This window comes from Diadema antillarum, unplaced genomic scaffold (genome assembly GCF_040938485.1).
Source record: "Diadema antillarum isolate AM-2024a unplaced genomic scaffold, OU_Dant_1.0 scf00000024, whole genome shotgun sequence".
Classification (NCBI taxonomy): Eukaryota; Metazoa; Echinodermata; class Echinoidea; order Diadematoida; family Diadematidae; genus Diadema; species Diadema antillarum.
Window position 1 is genome coordinate 2,654,275 of NW_027270913.1, and position 11,531 is coordinate 2,665,805.

An 11,531-nucleotide genomic window follows, 5' to 3' on the forward strand; every position below is an offset into this window, starting at 1 on the left:
AATGCTTGATTCATCATAAATCAAAGAAAGACTGAAGGATTATCTTGAAACATCTCAAGAATTTTGTTTGACATATAATTGATATTTGGAGAAAATTAGGGGTCAGTACCGTTTTTGGTTCAGGAGTTACAATGTCTCAAACTTGAAAACTCACTATGTAAAAATGACCACTTTAGTTGTGACAAGACTTTATTGGTCGTAAAAAAAGCCTGCGCGCGCCTAGACTGACTACTACACGCACCACTGGCACTGACGCCTGTAGCAGTGCCAGTGGTGCGTGTAGTAGTCTTGGCAAACGCAGACTTTTCTTTGACAAACAAGGGTTTGTGCCTGAAGCTAACTTTTCATACCAAGTGGTAGCTCAGGTGACGCTGATTGCTATTATTTCAAAGTAGATTGTTCTGAAGCAGATGAGATGAAGCAAAAAATATCTTTCAAATAGAGGTAGAAGCTTGAAATAACCTTGCTATAGAAAGTTTAAAACAAAATTTGGATCAATCACTCAAAAAATTCAAGATTGCAGGCCATCAAAGCTGACATAGTGTATTGCGCCAAAGTAAATGTATCATTTCGATTTTTATACAATTTTGTCTGTTTTGGTGTCTATTTATATGGTTTTTATATATTCTGAACATTTTAATGCTATTTCAAACCATCTTAGGTTTTTATGGAGACATTTTTTTTTCAGAATGGACCATGAATATTTCTCTAAAAAGTTACAAAAAATTAAATTAAAAATGTTTATGAAAACCATGCAGAAATTACAATCTTTCCCATATAATCAATATTTGGAGGTCAGTATTGTATTTGGTTCAGGAGTTATAATGTCTCAAACTTGAAATCCCATTTTACATAATATGTATTTGCACGCATCTGTTCCCAAAGACGTCACAGAGGGTCAAATCCAAGATCGTGCTTACTTTTCGAGTTCCACTCTCTCTATAAACAAAACCATACATAATATTAAGCATACTAAGCAATGTTCCGTAAGTACACCTCAGTAGATTTGTTGCAAATACCTCCAAAGTACAGATGCGGTCCAATAGGGCCGCCATTTTTATTGAATTTAACATTTCAAACATAAAATTTGATAGAGACATTGGATTGCAACAAATTTGATGTCATATGAAGGAGAGCAAAACTTCCTAAAAGTTGATACCACTTTAGCTGTGTATTGTGATAAATTGGGGGGGGGGGGGGGGTTGTTTGCTTCTCTTTTTCGGGGGGGATCCATATTTCTATATTGTTTTGAAAAAAAGGAAGAAATTTAAAAATGCATGATTTAGTATTTATCAAAGAAGAACTGAAGAATTATTTTGACACCTGCGATGGAGATTGAGATTTACTGAGATTGAGACATAATTCATATTTCTGGAATTACAGGCAATATCATACACTGTTCACAAGTTAACATCTAAAACTTGAAAAACAATTATATTCATGCATTATAAATTTTGTATACAATGTGTTTACATGGTCACATGTAATACTGTAATGGTCTAGTGACTTGCAAGTACCTGCATGCAAACTAACTTTTCATGCCAAGTGGTAGGTGACGCTGGTCGCTATTACTGTAGCATTTCATCATAGTAGATTGTTCTGAGGCAGATAAGATTGAACAGAAAGTATTTTCCAAAAAGAGATAGGAGCTTGGAATTGGCACAAATTTTTCCAATGTGTAATAATTAGCGATAAAAACAGTATCCACACAAAATTCAAGATGGCGGTAATTAATCGAAGTTGTTGTTCAAGGCATTATTTCCCATTAGTGCACGTAAAACAAAAACCCAGCTTTACTTAATTCCTCAAGCTAGTTCTAAACTGTGAGTTAAGAATAGAACAACTAATGTACAAACTTAAATCAGTATATTTTTAGATGTACTAAATAGATCTGATAAGAATGTTTTTTTTTTTTACATAATTCAAATTCAAATTCAAATTCAAATACTAAATTGTTAACAGTTATCATGGTTATGGTTTCTTGAAAAGAAATGGTGATATCTCCGTATGTTTTAGGCTTTATTATGATTTTTTTACATGGTAGAATGTTTTGTAATACAACTAACCTGCACATATAAATCGAATGTGATATCTCTCCCAATGGCAAACAATACCTTAAGTGTGTTGCGTCAAAGTTAAATCTCAACTTATAACTTATAATTTAATATATATTTCTAATCTTCTTATCTTTCTGTCTATTACATGTTTCTATACATCCGAACGATATTGTACTATTGTAAACCATATTGAGGGTCTTTTTTTGGGGGGGAGGGGGGGTGGAGCTCATTCCAGTGTTTGGGTAAGGCCCAATCTTTCATAAAAAAGAAATGCTTCTGTATCAAAGATACTATATGCTTTTTTACTTGTATGTTACTCTGCTGTTGTAGAAACGTGAATGATGATGGTATAATTGTGTAATAATGTCTGATCCGTAGATGTCCTTGAAAGCCCTTCTGTTCCGAACCCCCCCCCCCCCCGCCAAAAAAAAAAAAAAAAAAATCCGACATGGCGGCAATTTCTCAACTTTGCTCTTAAATGTGTTGTGCGAAATTACTTTTCAGTATATTGTTCGAATAAAATTTTCCAAATTGATTATTCGTGCTGTATATTCCCCATTTACAAATAAGCATGCTGAAACTGTATTTACTGTTATCAGATTGTTTTTGGGCTGATTTCATGTGGGTTATAGTGTCACCATTGATCTGAACTTATGCCATTGGTAGATGCTTTCCCATATTAAATATCAGGATCACTCGAGAGTGAAAATGTTCATTTTCATTTATTTCAGAGTGACCTCGAGATCACTCGAAGAGTGACGAGTGATCCCTATTCAAAGGCAGGGCTCGACACTACGTTGGTCCGGTGGCCCGGGGCCACCAAAAACGCACGTCGGGCCACCAAAATGTCAGAAATGAAGAATTTGGTGGCCTGACCGGGCCACCAAAAAAGGTCGGATATTTGCCTTTGGGCCACCAAAAATAAAAGTTAGTGTGGAGCCCTGCCTAAGGTCACTCTAAAATGAGTGAAAATGAACATTTTCACTCAAAAGTCACTCCAATTTCACTCTAAATTCACCGTTTTCTGTTATTCACTCCTCACATCAAAAGTAAAAACTTCCACTCGATTTATCAGTTTTTTCTTTTTCGGAGAGTAGAATATCACTGGTCTTAAAAATGTGTCCATAAAAACCTAAGACGGTTTAAGATATCACAACAGACAAAATTGTATCAAAATCGAAATAATACATTTAATTTGCCGCAATACACTATGTCAACTTTGATGAATGTCATCTTGATTTTTTTTTTTTGAGCGGTTGATCTAAATTGTGTCTTAAACTATCTATAACAAGATTGGTGCCAAATTTCAAGCTATTACCTCTATTTGAAATTTTGTTTGCTTCATCTCATCTGCAGGGGTGCCAACGCTCACGCACTGAGCGTGAGACTCACGCAATTCAACCAATTTTGACTGTCTCACTCTGATAAACGAAATCTCACGCTAAACCCCCTAAATGGACTGTACATGACTACAAAAATATATATACATGTATATCTAAATTCTCTGATATTCCGAATATCGATATGCCCAAGCCCAAAATGTCGAGATTTTCCAGCCCGGGTGTAAAGCTTAACCAATAATAATCGTTTTCGGTTCGCGCGCAAAGACGAGCTATTGGATTACGATTGGCTTCTACCTATACCACGTGAGCGTAGCTTGTACTTTTGGCAAATTACAGTACATGTATGGCTATGACGTGTGCTTTACATCGCTTTACATAGGCCTACACTGACTGTGTATGTAGTACGTACGTACGTACGGCCGCACAGCAGGCCGCCAGGTGCTAGCCAGGAGGCCGCTCCGCTCCCTCGCAATGTCTCATGCCAAACTCTCACTCAAGGTTGGCAGCCCTGCATCTGCTTCAGAACAATCTACTTTGAAATAATAGCGATCAGTATCACCTGAGCTACCACTTGATATGAAAAGTTAGTTTGCAGGCACAAACCCTTGTTTGTCAAAGAAAAAGTCTGCATTTGCCAAGACTACTACACGCACTACTGGCGCTGCTACCAGCGCCAGTGCCAGTGGTGCGTGTAGTAGTCTTGGCGCGCACAGACTTTTTTATGACCAACAAGGTCTTGGTTACAACTAAAGTGGCCATTCTTACGTAGTGAGTTTTCAAGTTTGAGACATTATAACTCCTGAACCAAAAATAGTACTGACCCCTAATTTTCTCCAAATATTAATTATATGTCAAACAAAATTCTTGAAACGTTTCAAGATAATCCTTCAGTCTTTCTCTGATTTATGCTGAATCAAGCATTTTCATGATTTTCCTTTTTTCAGAAAAATATCAAAAAATTAGTGTTTTTTCCTTAAAATCTCAATCCAGTTATCACAATAACCCACAAAAATGGTATCAACTTGTAGAAAATTTTATTCTCTTTCATATGACGTCACATTTGTTGAAATTTGATGTTTCTATCAAATTCTATCATTTAAATAACAAATTCAGTAAATATGGCGGCCATCTTGGACGCCATCTTGGATTTGGAGGCTTTCGCAACAAATTTTTTGAGGTAGACCAGTGGAATGTTGTTTGTTACAATAAAAACTTGAAAATAAGCATGGTCTACTTAGTTTGTAGAGAGAGTGCAACTCGACCTCTGTTTTTAGCTTTTGGCCCCCCGGTTAGATGTCTTCATGACTACATAACCATCACAGTCAGTTATGAGCACTGCTATAGTGATCACTCCTATTTCTCATTGTAAGCGATCATTTTCATCAACTGCATTTTATATCAGTTGCCATTGTTCTAGTCACCATCAACATCAATCATTATCACCATTGTCATTGTCTTCATCAATATCATCATCAGTAGCAGTAGCATCATCTATCTCATCACCATCATTGTCATGTCGTATCTCCCATCATCGTTGTCATGATCATCACCTTTCTAATTCTTGACCTTGACCTATGCCTTTCACTGCAACCAAGGGATGAGTGGTGGTATCCGCCCCATGATGTCCTGCAATTCTTGGCGATTGCTGGTGAGATAGCTGGCTTCTACTAGTGAGCATATGTTTTTGCTCCTACAGTCTGTTTTTACACAGTCTGTTCATCTCTTGGGTGGTCTCTTACCAGAGATCCTTCCCTCCATTGCTAATTTAGGGAGGCGTGGTGCTAGCATGCCTTCTGTATGTCCAAAATAGCGTAATCTTCTTTGGGAGATTCTGTTTAGTACCGTTTTTTGTTATGTTTCATTGATTCCCTACTGTGGCATTCCCTATTCTGTGCATTCGTGTTACACCACATATTTTTCTCAAACATGTCCTTTCAAAAGCCGTTAGATGGTTTTCTAATCATCATCGTAAATATCATCCATCATCTGCTTTTCCTATATGTCATCTTTCTCACCACCATCATCATAATCCTTATTAGTATCATCATCCATTATCTTCATTTCCCATCGTAATCTTCCTCACCATGGTTCTCATCTTCATCTTTTTAAATATCATCACCCACCAGCTGCTTCTCCCGTTATCATTGTCACAACAATTTTTTCATCCCCATAATCGTTGTCCTCATTAATATCATCCATCGCATCATCATCATCATCGTCATCATCGTCATCATCTTCTTCATCGTCATCATCGTCATCATCGTCATCATCTTCTTCATCATCATCATCGTCATCATCATAGTTGTCATTGTCATCATCATCATTGTCGTCACAGTCATCATCGTCATCATCATCATAATCATCATGAGTGGAAACTAGAAAATGAAATTTAATGAGGAAAAAAATGTTTACCACAAGGAAGTTCTTCCTTTGATACAATGTTTATTATGTACACTCTGTCACATCATATCTTTATGTCACGACTCCTTGTTTGTGTGTTTTTTTCTTTGTCAAAAAAAAAAAGAAGAAAAAATAGAATAGCAAGTACAGCAGGCTTGCTTGTAGCAAACATTGTGGGAACACATGGGTGGGGGTAGGGAGAAGGAGAAAGGAGCAAATACCCAAAAAAAGAAAAAGAAAAAAAAAGGTCAGAATCATTAGTGCCCCTAACCTGAAAGTGTGGAACAGGCACACTCTTGCTTCTAAAATGATGTTGTTATCTACAGTAAATTTCTGAGACAGAATAATGAATGGTATCCTTGTAATCAATCATATTACAACATGACTTATTTCCACACATCCAATATTTTGTTTTCTTCTTTTTTTTGGGCAAAAATGAATTTGGACACCTCTGAACATTTACTGGCAGCTCTGTGCTCACTGGTTGATGCATGGCTTAGACAACATCTCTCCCACACCCCCCTCCTAAACCCATCCTATCCCTGCCCCAACCCACATGCAGTTGAGAAAGTCTCGCAGACTCTATAAACTATTCCATAAAAAATAGCAGACTATAACTGTTCAAAAATTTGAAAGCAGTAATCACATAACTGACAGCCAGAGGTTGAACAAAACAGGAAAAAAAGAAACAAATACTCTTGTTTATTGAAATAAAATAAAAATGTTAAAAAGCAGGATGGAGTTTGTACAATGAAAGAGACACATGACTATGAAAACATACCTTAACAATTCCTCAGAGTATCTTCTTCTTATTCTTCCTATCTCTCGGCAAATCAATTTTATCAAATACTTTACATCTTCTACGTCAATATTTGGCAAGGAGAGATCGATCCGTCCACACAAGTCTGTCCAATAAATTCCTGCAGGTGGACAGCAAACCTCTTACTTTACATCCCTGGACAAATCATCACATCACACTTCTCAACCGTCTCATAATAATGTGGAGAAGAAGAGGGTAAATAAAATAAAAACAACAACCTTGTCCCTCAAATCAAAACTGAGGTCAGACAGCTAAGAGCGGCTTCGGAAAGATAATATGTACAGGTGAAGCCTAACACTCTCCGTCATTGATGAACAATAGCTGATGTCTTTGCTCTATAAAAAAACAAACAAATATCAAGTACACAATTTTTAGGAACAAACAACTCTATAAATGTGAAATTTACTTTAAAAAAAGAGAGAAATAAATAACTAAAAAAGAGATAGAAATGCTTGGAGGATTCCTGAACTATCACAACTTATTTGTCATTCTGAAGGAATGACCAATGATTTTTTTTTTTCATTTTGCCTTCACCTCCCCAATAGAATATGATATATTATATATATATATATATATCACCATGGCAACCATCCATTCTCCAGACGATAAAAAAGTGATCTATCCTGAGATGTGAGTTCACAAATAGTGTTCAAGGATCTTTTCAAGTTATCCAGTGTTTTTTACGAGAGTGAAGTGTCAACAAGCATGTTGATGGGAGCATCCCTTTCCACTGACGAAAGAATATCAAGGGGTGTGGCAAAGTAAATTTTGAAAATGGATCTATTCAAGAAACTTGAAATTTTGCTTATCATCTAACTTCACTGGTCAGTGATACATAATTACACCGATTTGCACAAAGTCACATGGGCAAATTGGTGCTGACCCTTGTAAAGGAATATTGGCATGTTTTCATCTTCCTACAACTGTAAAAGTGGAAATTTTCGCGGTGTTGAAATTTTCGCGCATTTCGCGCAATCAGAAACTAGCGCGAAAATAAAAGCACGCAAATATTTTTGCTTGCCATATGTTCCTGTAGTTGATGTCTTGATACCGCGGAATTAAAAACCCGCGAAACTCTTCTTATCCGGCCGATCGCGAAAAATTAGTCGCGCGAAAATATCCACTTTTACAGTATTCACACATTGCTCCAAATGCATGGAACTTTCCCCATTGTATATTTTCTGTGTATACAGGAGCATTAACTCTCAATGGAGTAAATATTGTTTGGTTTGGTTTTTGCTGTGTTATTTACTAACTGTATCATTTATCTATCTATTTATTTATCTATCTATCTATCTGACTGTTGATCTACATATCTATCCATCTATATCCTTTCTCTACGTACTTGAATATCTGTATTCATCAGTTACTTTTTTTTCTCTCAGTGACTGAAAGACAATTTCAGCAAGTAAAAAAAAAAATAATAAAAAAGAATATTAGACTTGTGTTTTCTTTTACCCTCGCTATATCATGACACAGTTTAAAGAAGAGAGTGGCTTATTAATTAGCTTAGACTCAGAGAATTACAATTTATGAATATCAGGGAAAAACTCAATTTTCGGTATTTGACTCTCCATAACAATGGTAGTATAAGAATGCAGTCAATAGCAAAAAAAAAAAAAAATCAACAATCTACATAATGCTCCGAATAACTCGAGGCCAGTTTCTTTCAAAAAGCAGAACTTTATCTGCTTCATAAATAATAGTTAGCATTCCATATATTATCACTTCACTTGTGAGTCTGACATTACATTAGGTGTTTTCACATCAGCTCGATAAAAACCCAAGCTTGAGTTTTTGGTTTTTTTTCCCGATCGCAAATTAGCACGCTATCTCATTTCCTATTCATATCAGCCCAAAGAGAATTAGACCAAATTTTTTGAGCTAATTCGATGGCTGAACACGCGTGCGTTCAAAAAGTACCCACAATTTGTGAGCACGCTGCCTCGATCGATCAGGTCACACACACACTAGGCACGATGTGACGCATTATGCTAATTTCTTGAGGCGTATTCGCATTATCAAATAGCGTACTACTTTACAAATCATCTGGCTATTTCGGATATTTGCGGAGTTTGAGTCGAGAATTTTCTCGAGCTTAGCTTTCAAATTAGCGTAGTGTGCCAATTTAAATTTGTATTATGAAAATAGAGCGCTATTCCAAAACATTGGGCTGATGTGAAAACGCCTATTATCTGCAGTCAATTGAGTGTAATCAGAAAAGGCTAAAACGAGCTCATTGACTGCCCCAAGATCTTCTGACAATGCCCCCCTGTGCATGGAAGAAAATAAAATTTATTTCAACTGCATCTACGGTATCTATCAATCTATCACAGAGCTAACAACTGCTGGGAGACGTCTTAATCACCAAGCTACACACACTCCTTCCCGCGAAAGACTGCAAATGAATAGCAATAGAAAGCCAGATCTTGTATGATGGATAACGCATGGAAAAACTAATACAAATTTCACTGTTAGAAATAAAACAGAAACGACTCAAATATCGCGGATTCCAAAATTGATGCCAAACATTCTTATCAAAGGTATGCACTAGACTTTGATTAATGTGTCTCTCAAGTCGCATCAACATACGTTTTGCTTTGTTGTTTGTTGAAAAAAGAACACCCTTACATTGTAGGTGTCCCACCACTGAAGAAAATAATTTGGCACAAAAAACAACACAAACCCCCAATTGGTGAACTTTTTTTCATGTGCTTTGTTGTTATTGTTAGCTCTTAAGCCTTTGTTTGTCTGGAGAAGTTAATAAAATCAGATAAAAACTACTTACAACCAACCTGCAAAAGAACAAATCCACCAGGCTCAATTACCACTTCTTCAGCTTTAAGGGCATGTGACCTTCACACACATCAATTCTTTGTTTTCTTACTGGATGAAAGAGAGAATCAGGATATTTTTTTTTCTTCTGACACACTAAATGTGATGACCAAAGCAAAGCCGATTCTAAAATATTCACAAAAACAACAATTATTACCTCATACAAATTCTTACATCGAATGGCTTGAATACAGAGAGAATTCAACTTATTTGGCACAAGACACAGGAAAAAAGGTATGTTTCCACTCACATCACCATCATCAGGAGTGTGAAGCCCCAAACACAGTTTGGTAGAAAATCATAAAACAGATAACACTCACATGCCAATCTTTCTTCATTCATGAGCATAGCAATGGACAAGTCATATAGCATTCTTGTAGATAAGGTTAATGACCATAGAGCTACGCTTGAAGACCAAAACTGGACTCGCATTTGCCTATCTGATCTCGTAGTTTTCATAAATGGAAAAATTGGGAAAGAGGCAATTGCTCCAAAGTTTCATGCCACAAATATTTCTGGTTTTACAGTATTAAAACTAAAGGCCTCTCTACAAACTGTATTTGAAATCCTGTTTGTAATACCCAGCACATAATATGAACTTCAGCATATCTTTTTCCCCCTTCTTTTAATTGCGTTAACCAGTGACCTCTCTGATATTGCAGGTTTCCATAGAGATAATGCATGGCTCAACCAGTTTCTACAGGCATCTGGTTAGTGGGTGAGTTCATATAATATCATGAATACCCGCATGCCAGCCCACATAGAGAGAAAAATCTAGCCACTTTTGGGCAATATTTACTTTTTGTTTGTTGCCAAACCTACAATGGCAAACTACAGCAAAAGTCTTAGGAGCTCTGCCATCACAGCATAGAGAAATATCAACAATGATAAAACATATCATTGTTAAATCGGTGAGAACTCCTCAAATTGGCAAGTGAATTACATTGCTGGTTACAATATGCGAGGTTCGACACCAACTTTTTCTTTTGGTGGTCCGATCTGGCCACCAAAACATAAATGTAGTTTTCCTTAAAAAGTAGTGGTTGATGTCTACTTCTGGTTGCCCCGGGCCACAAAACCATTGCTAATGTCCAGCCCTGCAATAAGCACTCTATTTATTCGGTTACTGACAATATGGAATTTAAGAGGGACTGTGTGTGTGTGTGTGTGTGTGTGTGTGTGTCCGTCGATTCTTCAACTGACAAGCTCTCACTGTGCACTGGTAACATGAACCACATGTGGCTTGACCGTACGTGATTTAATCAAGGAGGTACAATGTACTAGGCGAGCCTAGTACCTCCTTGATTTAATGGCCTGATGAGTAGGTTCGGGAGTAACATTACAACTATGGGACTGCTTACAGGTGCTAGTACTCGCCATCTTAATAAGATGTACATGTACATAGTGTATACTTGCAAGTGCTCACTTCAGGCTTGTTGTAGAACTTGACATGCACAGACCCTCCAAACAGCAACTGTACAAACTACAATATTCACTGGTGTGATTGTGCGTGTCATAATGGCGTCTAATGACTGTCCACCTGAAGTTGGCACTACATTACCTCATGACAGGTCTCATGACCGTTCAAACTACAACTGTTGGGCTCTGATGTGAAATATGGAAGTACATGTAGAAATTGAATGATCTCTTTTTCGCCATTTTTGAACACTTTGCAGCATCTTTCAGACATCCTATGATTTAAAGTGTCATATTTCTAGGACTGAGTGCACCAGAATGGCTATGAATCTAATTTGTGACATATTAAGGACATGAGTCGTCTTGAAAGGAGCGATCTTAACATACAAATGTACATGTATTAAACTATAAGTTGGCACTAATTGAGTCTTGCTGGCAACTTAACTTCCTAAAAGACACTCATTTTTTTTTTTCATTCATTTGATCGTCTTTTGACTGGGGTAAAAGCATCATGTAATCAACTTAGAATCAATGATAATTAAAAGCATTTAATTCTTTGGATGTGAATGATGTTAAAGTCAAGTAAAAAATTGATAATGTGATGTGTTTATTCCACTGCTTGGCAGCAGTCCCTGGTTTACCCGATTATGGACCAAGGCA